The following is a 20,584-nucleotide window of genomic DNA, read 5'->3' on the forward strand; positions in this document are numbered from 1 at the left end:
TTTGAATCTTTAGTCCCCTGGATATTAGTGAAAAGGGTGGGAAAACATACAGGAACATTGCTGTACAAGGAAAAAAAGGCATCTGTATTCCAGGCCTTCTTGCATGGAGTCCTGGAGCAAAATCATGCCAGCTGATAGTTCAGAGATGGGGCAAAGAGGTCTACTTGAGGAACTCTCCACAGAGATTGTGTTGTAAAGCTAAATTCCAAGCTAATAAATCTAGTCTGCAAAAAGGGTAAGACGTATTTCTCCTTACACCAACAAGCACAACATGGCTGTGGTATTGTCTGTAACAACACCAAGGTATCTGTGGTGACTGACTGCTTTGGAATGGGGAAGGAGAAGGGGGAGACCTGGATTTAAGGATATCTGTTGTCTCCACTAAGTAATTTCATTTCTGACATCTTTACTGGGATTTGAAAAGATAATGGGTTGCTGGCTGTGGGACCAAAAAGATTTTAGATACTACTATATCTTTCTCATGTGGAGTCTTGTTGGGGGCTATCATGAAAATCATAAAAGCCATGAGACCTAAAATCCTGCAGTATTCCCTCACAGCGACTGAAATCTGAGTGAGAAACTATAGAATAGCTCTAGATAGTGATTTTTTTTTCCTGTGGAAGAAAAGCTCTTTGAACTGTGGTTTATATCCTAGAAATGTAATCCTGTGAGGAGTCAAGAAATACTTTTGAATATTCTCCTGGAATCACAATTTGTGTAAGAGATCTCTCACCCAAGTGAAAGATTCCTGACACCCTGAAAAAGGCTCTGCAAAGATAAGTAATTCATCTAAATGTGGAAAATATGGAGGGTCTATATCAGAACATCGAAGTATTAAAACTTAGAATGTTCTGATATTGAACACTATTCAGTTGTTTCTGTGGCTTCACTATTCTTAGCGCTGTGGTGGAATGTTACGGGTTGGGTGCTGGTAAGTGTGCAATTGTTTGTACATTAGGGTTAGGGGCGGGTTAAGTGAGTTAGGGTTAGGGCGCAGGTTAGGAGTGTGTGCGATAGTGACAGACTTTAGAGTTAGGGGAGGTTTAAGTGAGTTAGGGTTAGGGAGCGGGTTAGGTGAGTGTGCGATAGTGACGGACCTTAGGGTTAGGGTTTGGGCTAAGGTAAGTGGGTAGATAGTAGTGTATGTTTAGTTTAGTGTAGCGTTAGATGTAGGGATTTAAGTGTATGTGTGTGGTTGCTGTTTGTTTGATGTGCTTGCGTTGTGTGTATGTGTTTCGGAGCAGCGAATTTTTTCCATGGGAAAAAATTCACTGCTCTGAATGTTCGATATTTTCATGTTTAGGTGTTTTGGGGCCGATGAACTAGCATTCGCTATTTTCATCTTTCAATAACATGATATAAACTCAATATGGATACCCTGTAGCCTTCAATGAGCTATAACTTGAGCCAGACACTTTGTGAATACCCCTGGTGCAGTGGATAGTCCAAAGGGTAAGGCAGAGAATTGAAAATGTGATCCAGACTCACAAAACCATAAGAAACACATTGAACAGTAGGGATGTGATGATACATAAATTTTAAATCTAGCATTAGTATGAAACTTGAATGAGGAAGAAGGGGTTGCAGGTTTTGCAGTGACATCATTTTGAATATGGGGACTATCACAAACAAATTTAGGAAAGAAAGATGCAGAACTGGTCTCCAATCATTTTTTCTTTCTTTCTTTGGCACTAAATATATCTTGAATAAAACCTATTTCAACCTGGGTAGGGGGAAATGGTTCTGTCACTCCCTAGGACAGTATATGATGAAGGATTGATGGAATTAAAAGAGTTTGGTTTGGCGGATGAGGAATTACCTCCTGGAAAGAAGGAATTTCTTCCCATTGCCTGATCTTGATGACTGATCTTCAAAACCCCTTTGTCTAAAACTATCTGTTAACAAAGAGAAAAGTGGAGATTCAGACCTTCTTAAAGGCAAAAGGGGGTGCCAGGGTGGGTGAGGGGACCAAAGTCCTTTGTTTACAGAGTTTACAGAATTCTTGGAACTCCCTTTCCAGTTCTTCTTAAATGTCTGCTTATCTGCATTTTTGAGACTGTTTATTTTGTTTCTTACCAAAATTTGATGAAGAGTTAGAGAATCCCTTGGAAAAGGATAGCTGAAAAATCTTAAAGAGATTTCCTGTATCCACTCACCCCTTTCAACACATTTTGCTCACCTCTGTACCAGGGGGCCAAAAACTAAACTTTCTGTCCAAAGAAGAATTTAACATCTAATGTTTAACATCATCTGGGAGGGTCTGAGAATGCTGACATGCAAACCTCCTCAAAACAGTACCGGTGGCCATAGTCCTTGAAAAAATATCAACAGAGTCATACACATATTGTAAACAATGAGTAGTGATTTGAACAACAGAAGAATTTAAATTACTTAAAGCTCCTTTTTCCTCACAAGAAGAAACTGCAAACAAAACATGCCTCGTGCTTTCACATTTAATCAAGACAAATTAACATATAAGCATGATAATTTAAAATTCTGAAAATCAAAGTTGCAGAAGTATACATTTTTGCCCCACGTGTATCAATCATTTACATTCGTATCAGAAATAGTATGCTTGGAATTAACTAAGTGTTTAGCAGCAGAAGGATTAACTAAAGCCATAGCTGTTAGATCAGGTTTGAGAAGATAGTATAAGCACTTAAAAGATTGAGGAACTAACCTACCTCTTCATGAGCACCTGCCTGACTTTCAGGAAAATTGTAGGCAGTGACACACTTCCTCCAAGGTAGACAAAACTGGTGAAATGGGTGCAGGTTGTAGAAATTCCTTCTGTAACAGCTCACAGCTCATAGTAGTTTCTAGTGCCGCAGTGGTTAGCTTTGTCACCTCACAGCAAGAGGTTCTCCAGTTCGATTCTCGGCTGGAGTGCCTTCTGTGCAGAGTCTGCATGTCCTCCCTGTTGTCGAGTGACATTAAAAACATGCATGTAGGTGCATGCGTGAATGGGTGTGCCTTATTTGAAGGTTGGCATCGGGCTGGCAACTCAACACTGTAAAAATCCACTGCCAATCATTAGTGGACTGGAGTTCCGCTGTGGCGACTTCTAACCAGGAAAAGTCAAAAGACATTACTAACAGCTCATAGTAGTTTCTGAGAGACAGAGAAACCTCAGTATTCTCCTACTGGAATCACTGGCACATTCTAGAAATAGCCTCAGAGAAAGAGACCCCTCCAGATGGACAATCAGAAACAGAACTCTTTTCTGAGTCTGAATCAGAAATATGAGAAGAAAACCCTGTATTTGTCCCTTCTTCCTCTTGTCCAGATTCAAAATCTTGAATTTCTTCAGGGAAAAAAGCATCTCTCTTTATTTTACCAGAAACTACTTTACAAAAAGGATCAGAAGCCAGAATTAAACCTCGAGCCAGACCCAAACTACTCCTGTCTAAGGAAATTTGAGGAGAAACAGATACATGCTTAGTTTTCTGCTCCTTTTTGACAAAAGAAAATGGGGCCAACAATGTTATTAGTGGCAGCGGCAGCTTCCCTAGGGATAGGCACAACATTCTGACAATACAGGGAAGTCATCCCCATTCCATCCATCAGGACAGATAAGAATGTCTCTCTTTTGCCCACTGAGGGGACCACAACAGCAGCATAGGATATGGCTAACCCCTGGTGTGCAGTGGCTGTAGGTGTTACACCAGAGGGATTCATGGTAAAAGAGTGGTCTGAGGTACAACAAATGGCCATAGGAGCATAGCCATTTGCAGCTGAGGCAAATTGTTAGCTTGCTGTGGTGGCAAAGGCTGTTTGCTTAACTTTTTATTTTTGTTGTCCTACAGATGGGATGCTAAACCAGGGTCCCATGTGCTTCAGTTGGTGGTAACTCTGATGGATATAAAAGATCCAGTGGCATCTATCAAAAAGCTTAAGAGAAGTTCCAAATTTTCCCTAGTGGTATAAATACCACCTCGAGTCTCCCCTGAAAGGAGGCCAGTAAACTAATGGGACTTAACCCTGTCAACAAAGGATAAGTAAATAAACAAAAAATAAATAGTCTCACACTAGAGTACAAACAGTAGTCATCACAGAATAGCATTGGGAAGCTAAAACAGCTTTAAGAGCTATAAAACACGTCTGACTGCTTCATTTCTTGTTTTTGTGTGTGTCATTGTAAAATGTATTACAGCTTTTTATAGAATCAGAAATACAGTTCACTTCTGCTGCTGACTGTGAGGCAGTGCTATGTATTTTACAGTTTACAAAGCTGTAAAAACACTTTTTGAGCTTGCAGGTTTGTTTTCTGTGAAATGTATTGGCACATTCAGGAAGCTAAATCTGTATATACTACAGATATTTATGACTGGATGGTCTTTTCAAATATAAATCAATTGTTGCATGTGATCCCAACATGGTTGTCAAGAGTCACCTCTAAAGCTTCATTTCGCTTCACTCTTGAGGTGAATTTGTTGACATCTGGCTGTAGTCAAGCAATAGAGAAATGCAATGTACAGAATATGTCCTCATTAATACATCTAACAAGTTTAGTGCTCTTTACAAATGGATTTGCTCTAACTAAATTAGTTCAAAAACTCATGGGCATAGAATCTTGTTTTTGTTTTTCATTTTTCATGTATGTGTCTTTCTGGTAGAATGTGCAATTATGCAAGTTCTCTAGCCTGCGGAGGGAGAATGTCTTTCCAGTTTCTTTCTATACATTTTCTGGTCATGATTAGAATTGTCCAAAGGAGATGGCAGTGGAACTGTGAAATATCTTACTGAACAGAATTGGAGAGCAAATACAGTAGTCCAGGAGTACAGTTAATGCAAAATAGCCAAAACATGTGTCTTCATCCCCTTTGGGAAAAACTCAGTTCCCACTAATTATCACATTGACGGGAGCCCACTGTACACTGAAGGCGCTATAAGAGATCTGGGGACATAGGTTGATAGCAACCTCTCCGCCGGCCACCACATTGCCACTGTGGTCAGGAAGTCCTTTTGTGTGGCACATCTCATTACCAAGGGTTTTGCATCCAGGAAGAAAGAGGTCATCATTTATCTCTACTCTTCCCTCATTAGACCAGTCATTTAGTGTAATGCCCCATTTGCATGTACCTCACTAGACACCTGCAACAGCTGGAGAGGCCAGAAAAGTACCTCATATAAGGATCCTAAGCCATAAACATATGTCATACATGGACAGACACAAAAAAATCCAGCTATTCTCTGTCTCATATCGTCTACTAAGAGGTGATCTCTGCTTGACGTACAAAGCCATGTCTGACCCAGCTCTGTTAGAAATGCTACATCTAAAGAAATCCCAATCCCTCTGCACCACATGCTCCAGAGACCTCAACCTCATTACCACAATCAGCAGAACATGCTGGAGGGACAGGTTCATAACCCAGAGACTGCACGTGCTCTGGAATAGACTTCCCATACATGTCAAGCAGAGCACCTCACTAGCCCTCTTCAAGCAAAATCTTGATGAGTGGATGGGAAATAGAAAGCTCACCTCGGGGATCACTGCAGTGGCTCTACTTGATAGAGGCACTGAGAACTAACATCGAGCGGCACAATGCCAGGGCACTTCTATGGGCTAGGCTTGTAAAAGCTCCAGGGCCATTACTCTAGTGCACACCTATGAACCTAGGAAGAACCAACCATGGGACCAACAGTTTGCTCCATGGTCAAGCCATAAATGGTGTCTCTTTCTTGTGGAAAACAAGCAGCAAATGCTGGTAAAAATAAAATGTCTTTAAATTTTTTTCCCAGAGAACCATCTAAAACATTATGTCAGCCCCACAAAGTAGACTAAACACAATTTCTCCACAGAAGGAAATGGGTTTCAGTTATTTTAACAACTTTTAAACTAACAGGAAAAAAAGAGTGCTTCTGTTTAAAATTATGATACAGTCTCTTGACAGTCCATTAAAATACAAACTCCTAGAAACTCCTAGCTTTAAAATAACTTTCTTAAATAGGAAAGTATAAATTATAAACAAAATTATTAAATAGAAGATCTTTTCCCCAAAGGAAACTAAGCTACCCATCAAAGGGACAGCACAGGCCGACTGTCGATCCTTGATAGCCTCAGAGGAGCATACTCATTGGCAGCAGTAAAGCTCTGAAGGGCTTGTCATCCATATTTGTTTTTAGCCAGCTCCTCTCGAGCTGCCTGACACTTTGAGCACATGGAAGATGCCCTGAAGCTTTGAAAGCTGTTTGGCTGTTATATCCTTGGTAGGACGTAACCCATATAGCCAAGGTTACTGGAACATCACTTACTACACAAGGCTTAAAATTTCAGCTGCAATGCATTTTCTATCTAACTCATAGCTTTTACATATCAGTTGCTGTTACAGTGCATTCTCACGTGGCTCACTTTTCATATCCATTACTGTTACAATTAATTCTTACTCCATTTCTTATTCATTGTCTTTTATCTGACTTACTTTTTAGTTTATAAATATTAATTTTCTCAGTTACTTCTTTTGTTTGTAATTACATTTTTATGTATATAAGCACAACCTTTAATGTCAGGTCTGTTTCTTTTAATATCATGCCCCATTGTTCATCATTTTTACCACAAATATCTCATATTACTGTATCATGCAAATCAACAAATTCATAATCCTTAGGCTGAGTCTTCAACTCGGTAAATTAAGTATTTAGTCACTGTATGATCTTGAATCCTTGTAAAGAACAAATGTTAAACTGCAAGTATTTTCTAAGCTCACAGTAATTCCTGAGCTTCTCCCTAATTGTGCTGTTTTGTGTTTTTCTTCTACATTGTTAAATACTTTGAAGACATACAGAAACATGGCACACTATTTTTAGGGTTCTCAGTTATTCTTCATAGAGTGCTGAATTTGCAAATCAAAAGCTTTCAGCTTTTTGTAAATGTTCCTTGCAGTGAGAGAATTCCTGGTGGTTGCAGTTGGAGCATCTTCTGTCCAGTTATATTCTACACTTTGAAATAGATAAGCTCCTGAACACAAAAACAAATATGTATTCACTTCTATAGATGTATATATTTCTGAATCTAGAATCGTAACATACAAATATTTGTTTTGATACTCTTTAAGCCACCTATAGCTTCAACCTCCACGATTTGTTTAGTCAGTCTATCCTTTAGAATGGATTTCTATGACATGATGTGCAGTCACTTGCTGCTAATCATTAACATACTTAGAGCTACACACCTCTTATCTATACAAGACAGACACAGGGCATGCTAGACAGATGATACCTCTCAGTTTGCCTAGGAACAGCTATGCATCCTATCAAATTTACTTGGAATAAGGAAGTATTTTATGCCCTTCTCTGCTTGCTGCCACCATGATCCTTGTTAGGTCAGCTGCTTTGGAAAGTGGATTAATATTTAGCAACACAAGCATGTGTTGCAAACTAATCAAAGCTTCTAAGGCTAGATACATCCCAAATAGTCCAGGCACGGAAGTCCACTCTTTATTGGATTAAATTTCACTCTTCAGTTATCCAACAGATCTGGGGTGTGGGTCCCATCTTTTAGTCAGCAACTGAAACCAGAATAATGTAAGCCAATCAAATATATTCCTTACTGTGTTTGACTCTTTCAAGTTTACTGTGATGAGATGAGGCCTTCCCCCAGTGGGAAATAAAAGTGCACAGAGGAGCCTGTTCATGCTATCTGGATGCAATTAAATTCACATAAACATTAGTAGACCCTCACACACAAAATAATTATGCCTTAATATTACTGTATTTTCAACAATCTCGATGGATTTCTATTTTATTTTTCTTTTATTTTTAGGCTAAAATTTAACCATGCTTGAATTAGTCCATCATAATTCTCATCCCTGACTAATTTCTGTATAAAGAGGGTCCTGGCAGACTCCTACCATGACCATGGGACTCAGCCCTCCCTGTTCAGGGAGAGAACACTTGGCAGTCTACGACATTTAAGATTTCCTGTTTTACCCCTAATGGCGGTGAGAGCAGAGGAGTGTTGGTATCATATATGTGGCTAGGATCAGGGGAAGTTAGGATATGGGGAAGGCAACCCCTGTTGAGTACATTTATGATTCATAGGTTCATAGGAAATTACTAGGCTAATGGTCCTAGGGCCTTTACAAGCCTAGCAGTGTAAAAAAAAAACAATGTACCCTAATTGACCACAGATGGTTGTAGCAGAGCGATTCTATGATCAGCACTGACTATCCCTGCCCATGATGGACATAGGTGCCAGCCTCAAGGGAAATTTATGATCACACAGGTTTACCTTTATATTGCCAACAGCCACATTCCCAAAACAGCTTCCGTGAATTGCAATGTGCGACTTCTGAAAACTGCGAATGCCGATGTTCCGTATAACAAAATCTCACCCCCTTTTTGACCCATGGTAGCACTCATTTCGGCTGTGGAGTGGTCAGAAATGTCAATGTTTGATGTTTCTTCAAAGTTTAGAGAATTTGGCAAGGTGAAATTCTCGTAAACTGCTTGCATATGTGCACGTTTGTCGGATGTGCTTTTGGCAATATAAAGGTAAACCATCACACATCCAGTTGTCAATGGTGCGCTTAAATAGGGTCATTGAGGAGCTCTTCTTTACATGAAGTGGGAGCTTTTTCCAGAGGATGGCAATTTCCTGGAGATGGATCTGTCTCTCCAACATGTTTTGTTAGTGTTACAGGCTAGGTTGAGATCCCTGGAGTGAGTGACTCTTGTCCTATTTGATTTGCGGATGTGCAGCATTTCCATTAGGGTGGGGTCAGAGAGTACTCTGTAGACCAGGCACAGGTGTCCTCTCAGAAGCTTGTTTGATACAGAGTACAATAACAGGGCTTTCAGTCTTTTCATGTAAGTCACATTTTTGAGGCCCTGAATTCTCTTGGTTAGAAACCTCTGTGGCCTCTCCGGTTGCTGAAGGTGACTGATGAGATACATACAGAAGGGAGCACTGTACCCAATTAGTAGTCTGATAAAGGTCAAGTACAGTGGAGTTATAACCTCCCTAGTCTTGGATGCAATGCCCTTATTTATGAGATGTGCAATGTAGAAGGCTTTCCTTACCACTGTGAACACATGGTGATCGAAGTTTAGATTGTTATCAACCTGTGTTCCCAAGTCTCGCACCACTGGGTTTGAACTTAGAGGGGTGGTATCTATATCATAATTAGCAGTGGCTACCTCTTTTATAAAGGGGATAATGAGGCATTTTTTGTGTTTAGTTTTACTCTGTGACTTTGGGACCAATCATTTGTCTCCATCAGCCCCTTCTGGAATATGTTTATGTCATTGGGGGACTCAATATTTGCACACAGTTTGCAGTTATCTAAAAACTTTGTACGCCACAGGCTATTTACTTTCACCTGGACCTCAGAAATACATTCCAAACAGTAGAGGGCCTAACACAGATCCTTGTGGTACCCCACTAGTAACTACTGCTGGAGGTGGACTCCTCAACTTTGACAGTGTGCATTCTATTGGTGAGCCAGTTGGCTACCAGTCTAGTGATGTATGGATTAATCCCCAGCTGGGAGAGTTTCTCAATGATCCCAGAGTAGAGGACTGTGTCAAAAGCCTTGGCTAAATCAAGATAGGTGGTATGTAGTGCTTTGCCCTCATCCAGGGCGTTGGTGACATTCTCAAAGAAGTCCAACAGGTTTAATAAGCAAGATCTACTCTTGACGAAACCAAAATGGGTTGGGTCAAGAGTTTGAAGGGTGACTGTGAAATGTTTGATAAGGTCCATAATGATTCTTTCCATAGCCTTGCAGATAGGGCTGGTAAGGCTTATGGGTCGATAGTTTCCTAGGTTACGAACTGTGAATGTAAACGAGTACTGTGCAAGACTCACCCAGGCAGTTTGAAGTCGCAAGCATAAACTGTGCTGCAAATGTCTGTTCAAACCAATATCCCAACAAGAACAGTTTCTTTTCCAAAAAAAGCGAGGTTGTATTTAAGTCGCAAACATAAACTATGCTGCAAATGTCTATTCAGACCGGTACTCCAACGAAATCAGTTTCTTTTTCAAAAAACAATGTTGTAGAATGATATATAAAACTGCTTTTTATTAATAACAAGGAGGTGAGCGCTTTCACTTTACAGCTTCTTCAGACCATGATAAAACTGAACTAAAAACTTGGCTTATATACACACACTCATAGATGATTAATCAAACAATTAAACAATTAATTCTGCTAATAAAAAAAAAATCAGCTTGTGAAAATGAAACCATTCACATAAGCTGCAATAAATTCTGTAACTTCAATAAATGTTTATATTCATATAAAATCATGTAACAAATTAATGTAAAAAATTGATATAAAAAGTTTACACAAATATAGAATAGAGTATGTCTCATATAAAATATAATCTTATGTCTAGTATTTAAATTTTCTACTTTTTAACTTAGGTTTTAAAGGAATCTTGTCATTCAATCCTGGGGGGATGTGTGCTTGCAATCTAATTATCCAGTCTGTTTCTCAACAGAATTAGGGAGCACGTGTACCAAATTAGAATAAAATTGGAAGTGAATGCCTTGTCCAAGCATGTCCTAAAGGAAGGGGCTAGACATAGTTTTAAAATTTATGATTTTACAAACTAACTTACCTAGTAGGAGAGGGGGAGATGTAAGGAATCGAACTGAACAGTTAGAAACAGACTGGATAATTAGATTACAATATGAATATAAACATTTATTGAAGTTACAGAATTTATTGCAGCTTATGTGAATGGTTTCATTTTCACAAGCTGATTTTTCTATTAGCAGAATTAATTGTTTAATTGTTTGATTAATCATCTATGAGTGTGTGTATATAAGCCAAGTTTTTAGTTCAGTTTTATCATGGTCTGAAGAAGCTGTAAAGCAAAAGCGCTCACCTCCTTGTTATTAATAAAAAGCAGTTTTATATATCATTCTACAACATTGTTTTTTGAAAAAGAAACTGATTTCGTTGGAGTACTGGTCTGAATAGACATTTGCAGCACAGTTTATGTTTGCGACTTAAAAACAACCTCGCTTTTTTTGGAAAAGAAACTGTTCTTGTTGGGATATTGGTTTGAACAGACATTTGCAGCACAGCTTATGCTTGCGACTTCAAACTGCCTGGGTGAGTCTTGCACAGTACTCGCTTACATTCACAGTTCATGACATTTTTATTGGAACTGTGCAGGCACCTTTGCTCTACCGTGGTGTTTTTTGTTATTATCTATATACCAGTTTCCTAGGTTAGTTGATGGACCCTCTTTGTGCAAGGGGATTACTGTTGCTGTTCTCCACTCTGCCAGAACAAAGCCAATGCTCAGGCTATGGTTAAACAGAGTGCCAAATGGTTCCACTAAGTCTTGCTTTAGATTGTTTGGTAAGTAACCCAGGATCTTATCTGGTCCCATAGTGGCCATGTTTTTGGCCTTGGAGAGTCCTTGTATGACCTGTTCTTTTCAGAAAATTGGTAGAGGACTGGTGTAAGAAATGCTTTGGGGTATGGCTGGTGGGGTCGGGGGGGGGGGGGTGAAGTTATTGCCAAACCTGTCAGCTAGCAGGTTGGCAATTTCCTCAGGTTCAGTGTGAGTGGTACCATCCACTATAGGTTAGGCACACAGTTGGGCATTCCTAGGTTTCAGATGTTGCTAAAGAATGCCTTATGGTTGTCATTAGCTACGGATGCTAATTTAGTCTTGTAACTAGCCTTAAAAGGACTTTACAAAATATATGACTTGCTTGTTCAAGCTGCGGAGGGTATTCTTCCTCTGCTGAGTACGTTCCCTCTTGTTCTTAGCTATCAGTTTCTTTCATTTGTTATATAACTTATTTATACTTACAGTACACCAGGGTGGCTTGTTTTTTGGAAGGACCTGGTTTTAGTCCTGTCATGTACAGCTGAGTCAATACATTTATTTAAGTGGCTATATAGGGCATTTGTGTACTCTTCTGTGTAGGAGTCATTGTTGGTTGTGTTAACAGGGCCTTTGAAGCTTTTCATATCATCACTTAGTAAGCTATAGTTGGAGAACTTTTTCAGTTGTTTTGCACCTGTGGGGATATCAGGTCTGATCTTTACTTCAAAGAAGACTGATTTATGGTCTGACCTTACCAGGGAGGGTAACAAACAGGGAGTAGTGCAGTGATCCCCCCCCTCCCCATGTTGGTGAGCATTAGGACTAGGACATTTGAGTCCCTTGTGGGGGTGTATATCAACTGTTCCAGGGCATTTGAATTATCAAAATCCAGAAACTTCAGAGTGATCATGTTTGTGCTCATGTAAGTCACAAAATCAATGGAAAGATAGTTGAAATCTCCCATGACCAAGGTATTTAGCTGTATACTGAGCGACTCTAGTAAGTCCAGATAGGCTGTGTGCTTCTCCTGGTTCATGGTGGCGGACATGCAGCTAGCAATGATGTGGTAGGGTATTTTGCCTATAGTTATTTGGACCTGGAGTAGATCAAGGAAGTTGTATTGTTTTACCAATCTCGGGGTGTATTTGGATTTAATAAAGATAGATTCATCTCCACCTTTGGTTCTGTCATGCTCATTTTGAGGTCAGAATGTGTGAAAGGCATTGTAGCCTTGTATGGCCAGGGTGCTTTTTGTGGCCTTGAACTAAGTCTCAGTGACCGCAGAGACATCAGCATCTTCCAAGGTGAGGACTGCTTCCAGGGTGTGCAGCTTACTGTTTAGGCTCCAAGCATTAAACAGCATGAATTTGAGTTTGTCTGTAGTGGATTTCTTTACACCGGATGTTTTGTGTTTTGACATTGCCTAAAAAGGCAGAATGGGGGAGGCAAACGTCTCTACCAGTATCCGAAATCCTAGCACTGTCTATGTCACTAGCTCACCAGTGCTCCCATTACTATAGTAACCTGCCAGCTTCCAACCATGGAATCACTCTCAAGTGTCACAGAGGGATGTCTTAATCGCATGAGATCCCTCATCTCTTCACCCAAGGGGTGAGCTGAATTATGACACTCATCCCCACACTTCTAATGCCCCTGAGGTGCTAATCACGAACTCTGGTCATCCTAGTTGCAGTCAGTGCTCCATCACTCTACATCATGAAGCCATGGCTATTTTATTTAGTGCCGTACGTACAACAGTGCTATAATAGGTAGACATTGTGAATCTTCGTGCAAGCTTTTAATTTTCTTACTACGTACTCCAGTATAATTTACATTGCTTTTTTTCTCAAGACCCCTGTTAAAAATTACTATGTTCTTTCATTAACTCAGTTAACAAGAGTGGCTGGATAAATGAATTAGTCAATGTCATTCTGACACAGCCTCTATGTTAAAGACATTTTTTAAGTTGTTGACTTTTCTCTCGCTCTCTCTCATAGACACACACACAATGCATCTGTCTGATAGGTTCACGTGTTGTCAAGAGCTCTGAACATGTTAACTGCTGCTGCACAACAACCTATTTTTCGCACTGCTATGTTTGAAATTGTCCCTTTTAGCCAACGAGAGTTAAATCATGGACTCTAGTCTGGATATTAAAGCATGAATCTATTATCACTAACTTATTAAAACTCATGATGAAGGGCTCCTGAAACACCTCTGTTATGGTATGCTGTTTCATTATTAACAGAAAGTAACAAGTTTAGTAAGGCTCCATTCTAATCAGTGTAGCCATCGGATGTCCCCATCCTAGAACATGTTAACTGCTGCTGCACAACGAGATATTTTTCACACTGCTATGTTTGAAATTGTCCCTTTTAGCTAACGAGAATTAAATCATGGACTCTAGTCTGGGTTCATAGGTAGGTACTAGGCTATCTGCCCGAAGGCATTTATAAGCCTAGCCAGAATGTGTTGGCTTTCACCACCCCCTTAGATTAGTTCCCTGTGCCTCTGTCCAGCAGACCCATTGAAGTGATCCCCGGCGTAAACTTTCTGTTTCCCATCCATTCGTCAAGGTTTCTCTTGAAGAGGGTTATCAAGGATCTCTGCCTAATATAGATTGGAATCTTATTCCAGAGCATGGGAAGTTTCTGGGACAGGAGTCTATCCCTCCAGCACGTCCTATTTATTGTTGTGGTGAGGTTTAGATCCCTAGAGCGTGTGGCTTGAGGGGATATAGTTTTCTTTAGGTGGAGCATGTCCATCAATTCTGGGTTGGACATGGCATTGTATGTCAGGCAGAGATCACCTCTGAGTAGGCGGTATGCAAATGAGTACAGCTGGAGTTTCTACAGTTGAGCTGCATAGGGCATCTGTTTGAGGCCAGTGATCTTCTTGGTGAGGTACTTCTGTGGTCTTTCCAGCTGTTGCAGGTGTCTTGTAAGGTACATCCCAAATGGGGCGTTGTAGTCTATGATGGGTCTGATGAGTGATGCGTAGAAGGGCACAATGACCTCTTTTGATCTGGATGCAAACCCTTTTCTGATTAGGTGGGCCACATAGAAGGATTTTCTAACCACTTTGGAAATGTGATTATCAAAGGAGAGGTTACTATCTACTTAGGTCCCCAGATCCCTTATTATGTCTTCCATATTTAGGGGGCTACCCCCTATGTGGTAGTTTGTGGGTACTTTGTTTTTTCCAAAGGAGATGTCTCTGCACGTTTTGGCATTTAGCTTGAGGCCATGGTTTTGACACCAGGTATCTGTCTCAGTGAGACCCTTTTGGAGGATGGCTGTGACAGCCGGAGAGTCAATTATAGCCCCTAGTTTGCAGTCGTCTGTGAGCTTGGTCAGCCTTAGTCATCCTGTGCTTGCCTGTACCTCTGAGAAGTATATGCCAAACAGAGGGGGTCCTAGGACTGAGCCCTGGGGAATGCCACTTGTAACCGGTTTAGAGTCAGACCTAGCTCCTGCAACTCTTACCATGTGGGTTCTGTCCGTGAGCCAGTTGACAACCCATCTCGTGACATAGGGGTTTATGTTTTCAGGCTGGTGAGTTGTCTATAATACCTGAATGGGGAATGGTGTTAAAGGCCTTTGCGAGGTCTAGGTAGGCTGTGTGGACCACCTTTCCCTCATCTATAGCCTTGGTAACTGTCTCAAAGAAGTCCTCCAGGTTTAGGAGACATGATCTGCCCTTAACAAAGCCGAACTGGGTAGGGTCCAGTGTTTGGAGGTTCCCAATGTCTCTGTTAATGAGATCCATGATGATGCGCTCCATAGCCTTGCAGACCAAGCTAGTCAGGCTTATAGGGCGATAGTTCCCGGGGTCTGTTGTGGCTCCACCTTTGTGGAGCGAATTAACCGTTGCTGTGCACCACTCTATGGGCATGTAGCCTGTCGAGAGGCTGAGTTTGAACAGTGTGTTTAGGTGAGGGGTTAGTTCATCTTTGAGCTCATGTCAAATGCAGCCTGGTACACCGTCCGGTCCCATTAATGCTGTGTTTTTGGCTTTGGAGAGGGCTGTTTTAGCCTGAGTGTCTGTGATTTCAGGGGAGCTACATTCTTCTGGTATAGTTATGGGCCCTTTTAGGGGTGATGCACAAAAACAGAGGAAGCAGACCACCACGATGAAGGGCAAACAGATTTATTTTAAAAGATGAGCGCTTTCGCGTACAATGTGCGCTTCTTCAGATCTACTTTTAATCCAAACTACAGGTTGTTTATATATAAAAAAGCTTCTAATTAATCAAACAATAAAACAATTTGAACAATCAATTATTCAATTAAAACTTCTTTTTCATTTAAAGCTTCTATTTAATTTTTAAAGTACTATCGCTTCACTAACATTAACGTGTAGCAATGAAAAACATATATTTAAAACAAATGTAAAATACTAAGTAAATAAATGGACATAAACTTAGATTAACAGACATGGATACTAGCCTATGCCTAGATAAAAAGTAAAAATGTATAAATGTATAGATTTTTTCATGATGGCAACATTTTAGCATCATATTTATCTTAGCCACGTCTGTGCATCTATTTTATTTAAGGCTGCGTCCTTTCAAGAAAGCTCTAAGGCTCACATATTGGTTCAAGCCTGGAGGATAATGTGCTTTAAGTCTCAAAATCCAATTTAATTCATTATTCTCCAGGTCATTAAAACTATCACCCAATCTATTATTGGGTGTAACTTTCTGTAGAACTCTAAAAGTAAAACTATGTCCTGGATTACTCATGATGTGTTTAGCCAGCGCACTTTTTGAATCATTCTTCTTAATATCGTAAGTATGTTCGTATATCCTCTCTTTTAAGTGTCTAGTTGCATGTTCTCCCTGTGTTCGCGTGGGTTTCCTCCGGGTACTCCGGTTTCCTCCCACATTCCAAAGACATGCATCTGGAGCATTTCTCCCCGGGCCTCCACTGAAAACAGGCTTTGTGGAACCTAGTCGGACATTCCCGGTCAACAAATGATAAATAAATAAATAAATAAAAAAATAAAAATAAATAGTTGTCATTCCTACATAAAATGCTTGACAGAATTTACAGTCAGCTAAATATATAAGATTCTTATCTTCACATGTTGCCACTAACCTTGGCTCAAACCTAAAGTCTATCTTAGGATGTATGAAGACTTGTTCTGTGACTATCATTTCACACATATTACACTTTCCACACGGAAAAGTGCCTAATTTCTCAGGTTTGGCTCTTGTATAATCATCCATATGTTCAACACATAGTAGTCTTCTCAAATTTTTACTATTACGATAGACAAAAGAAGGTGTATGACCTACTATATTTGTTATTTCTGGGTCTGTCATGAGTATATGCCAATTTCTCCATATGATGTTAGTAATTGTCTTATTATCACTCGTGTAACGAGTGTTAAAATTAATCTTAGATTTATCAAAAATTCTCTTGTTACTTCTAGTATCTAAATGTCTCATTTCATTTGGCTTATTAACTCCTGTAGGTATGTACATTTCCTTGATGGAATGTACCATTTTAGGATTATATCCTCTGTCTATAAACAAGCTTTCTAATAGCATCCCTTGTGTATTCAAATCACTAGGTGTTTTGCATAATTTTTTGATCCTAACAAACTGACTCTTAACTATGTTCTTAAACACAAACCTGGGGTGCATACTGTTATAATGCAGCAATGTGTTTTTCCAACATTCTTTCCTATATATGGTAGTACTCAATAAATGCTGCTTATCTTTATTGATTGTAATATCAAGAAAATCTATGCTTGTGTAAGAGTAATTGATAGTAAACCTTAAAAAAGAGGTGGTAGATTCCAAATATTCAACAAACAGGAACAGTTCATCCAAAGTCCCATTCCAAAAGAAAAGCACATCATCCACAAACCTCTTGTACAAGCATATTTTCCTGAAATAATCACTATTGAAAAGATGGGTCATTTCCCAATAGTGTACCACCAGGATGGCATAGGTATTCGCACAGGGGGTTCCCATAGCAACCCCCCACTGCTGTAAATACAATTTGCCATTGAACAAAAAGACATTGTTCATTAGTACAAGCTCAAGTAGTGCATTCAGTAGGATCTGTTCATTATTAGTGAATTTTCTACTATTATGCAAAATCTGCCTAACAGCTTCCATGCCAAAATCATTAGGTATGGAAGTAAACAAGTTTTTTACATCAAGTGTAACCATTAGGCATTCCTCAGGCAGACCATTTTTAAATTCATTCAAGGAGTCTAATAGCTGATAAGTATCTTTTAATACTGAGTCAACGTCAGAGACCAACGGTCTCAATTTCTTTTCAATGAATACTGACAAAGTCTCAGTTACCCAGCCATTTCCTACTACAATTGGTCGCATGGGTGGTGGCATAATGTTTTTGTGTATTTTGGGAAGGCCCTTAATGTAGGGAACTTTAGGTTTTTCTACTAAAAAGTAAAGATATAAGTCAAAATCTATCAGTCTGGTCATCATGAGATCATAAAGTTCTTGATGTACTTCATAAATTATCTTCTCTAAATCTACTTTCTCTATTGTTTTATATGTTTCAATTGCACTTAACATCTCTAACATACTATTCACATAAATATCTGTATTAAGCAATACTATACCCCCCCCCCTTTATCAGCAGGTTTAACCATGAGATTTTTTCCATTTTTTAACGAATATATGCTATCCCATTCATTAGTATACATATTCGTAAACAAAGTAGCATGTTTGCACATATAGTAATATTCGTAAAAGTCACTTTCACAAGCTTTTAAAAAACATTCAGTTACAGGTGATGGCGCCAGAGTGAAAACACTTTTCCTTTTGAAGCCAGTACTCTCTGCATTATTGGCTTCTGTGTTTTTATTATTGCTTTTATTAAAAAAACAATTTTAAAGAGATTGAGCGAGTAAAAAGTCTCAAATCAGTTAAAATTTCAGCCACATTACTGACCTGTGCTGGTATATATGAGAGTCCTCGGTTCAAAAGCTCAGTCTCAGATTCTGACACAAGATGGTCGGAAAGGTTAAAGACTAAGTTTCTCAGTTTTTCATCCTTCCTTTTCGCCCCAAATGCTCGTCTGAGTGTTTCCGCTTGGTCCTCCCTCGACTGTCCGATCTTCCTCTTGAAGCTCCCTGGATATGAACAGGCAGCAGTGAAAAACACTCGATGTTGCTCTGTAAAACTTTCAGTTTAGCTCCCATTATGTGCTGATGCTGTTGTATCAGTGCCAGTTGGTTTGGTGGAGATGTGGCCTCTACATCCTGAGCTGAAAGCCCAGGAGGTTCAACCTGTGATGCAAACACATTATCAGTAGAATTTTCAGTTCTTAAAGGGGGGATACTTTGATATTCAGCCAAGTCAGTAGCTTCTATAGGATTTTCTACTTGACTGACAGGATTAACTTCTCTGTTGTCACGAAATCTCGGCCAGACAAAAACTTGGCTGTTGGTAAAGTCATAATAATCTCGTTGCAATTTACATAGTTTTATCTGCTGTAGCTTGTCTCCATAAGCAGATGTTTGACATAATAAATTATCAAGTCGTTTCATAAACATTTCCCCTTTAAATTTCATTATAATATCATTGTATAAAGTTTCTACTTTGCTATTGAGATCATTCTCTATCGGCGTAAAATAATCAATTAATAGTTTTATATAGTTATAACTCAGATCTAGGTTGAGTTGTTGCCATCTTTTTAATAAGTCCGGATGGCTGCTGCCATATGATGGCATACACAAAACCCTCATCCCGCGAGGTATAATTTTAAAATGTAGACAGGCTTCAAGATGACACCGCTGCCAAACTAATCTGAGTAATTTATAAAGAGTGTTCTCTAGATCTCTAAATAGTACATTAAACTCAGGTACATTATGAGAAATGTTCACTATATTGGGTGTACCTGGTGTAGAAAAAGCTCCATATCCAAAAAGGGGTTGTCTCTTTTTTCCATAAATAAAGTCCATTTCCTGTTAAGGTCAAGTCTTTCAGGTACATAGTCTAGCTCCACAGCTATATATTTTTTTTTTTGAGACCCCCTTTGGAGGATGGCTGTGACAGCCGGAGAGTCAATTATAGCCCCTAGTTTGCAGTCGTCTGTGAGCTTGGTCAGCCTTAGTCATCCTGTGTTTGCCTGTACCTCTGCGAAGTATATGCCAAACAGAGGGGGTCCTAGGACTGAGCCCTGGGGAATGCCACTTGTAACCGGTTTAGAGTCAGACCTAGCTCCTGCAACTCTTACCATGTGGGTTCTGTCCGTGAGCCAGTTGACAACCCATCTCGTGACATAGGGGTTTATGTTTTCAGGCTGGTGAGATGTCTATAATACCTGAATGGGGAATGGTGTCAAAGGCCTTTGCGAGGTCTAGGTAGGCTGTGTGGACCACCTTTCCCTCATCTATAGCCTTGGTAACTGTCTCAAAGAAGTCCACCAGGTTTAGGAGACATGATCTGCCCTTAACAAAGCCGAACTGGGTAGGGTCCAGTGTTTGGAGGTTCCCAATGTCTCTGTTAATGAGATCCATGATGATGCGCTCCATAGCCTTGCAGACCAAGCTAGTCAGGCTTATAGGGCGATAGTTCCCGGGGTCTGTTGTGGCTCCACCTTTGTGGAGTGAAATAACCGTTGCTGTGCACCACTCTATGGGCACGTAGCCTGTCGAGAGGCTGAGTTTGAACAGTGTGTTTAGGTGAGGGGTTAGTTCATGTTTGAGCTCATGTCGAATGCAGCCTGGTACACCATCCGGTCCCATTAATGCTGTGTTTTTGGCTTTGGAGAGGGCTGTTTTAGCCTGAGTGTCTGTGATTTCAGGGGAGCTACATTCTTCTGGTATAGTTATGGGCCCTTTTGGGGGTGAGATGGGGGTGAAGTTTGTACTGAACATGTCTGCTGGGATGTTGGCTATATCAGTCGGTTCAGTGTATTTTGTGCCATTCTGCACTAACTCCGTGCATATCTGAGAATTGCCACTTAGATTCTTGACATAACTAAAGAATGCCTTGTGGTTATCTTTGGAGTCCTTGCCAATTTTTCTTTCGAAGCTAGCCTTGGATGATTTTATGAGGGATCATAGTTTCTTGCTGATACTGATCAGGGCTGTCTTCCCTTCTTGGGATTTTACTCTTTTCTGTACTAGTTTCCTCCTTCTATTGTATAGCTTGTTTATGGCAAAGGTCCACCAGACTGGTTTCTTTTTCTTGGAGGAGGGAGTCTTGGTTTTGCTTGGGATAGCACGGTGTCTGTAAAGTGCATTAGTAAAGGATTTTGCAGCTTGGACAGCGTTATCCTTTAGCTTGGGAGCTTTGAAACTT

This window comes from Protopterus annectens, chromosome 16.part0 (assembly GCF_019279795.1).
Source record: "Protopterus annectens isolate FY-2018-M chromosome 16.part0, PAN1.0, whole genome shotgun sequence".
Classification (NCBI taxonomy): domain Eukaryota; kingdom Metazoa; phylum Chordata; order Ceratodontiformes; family Protopteridae; genus Protopterus; species Protopterus annectens.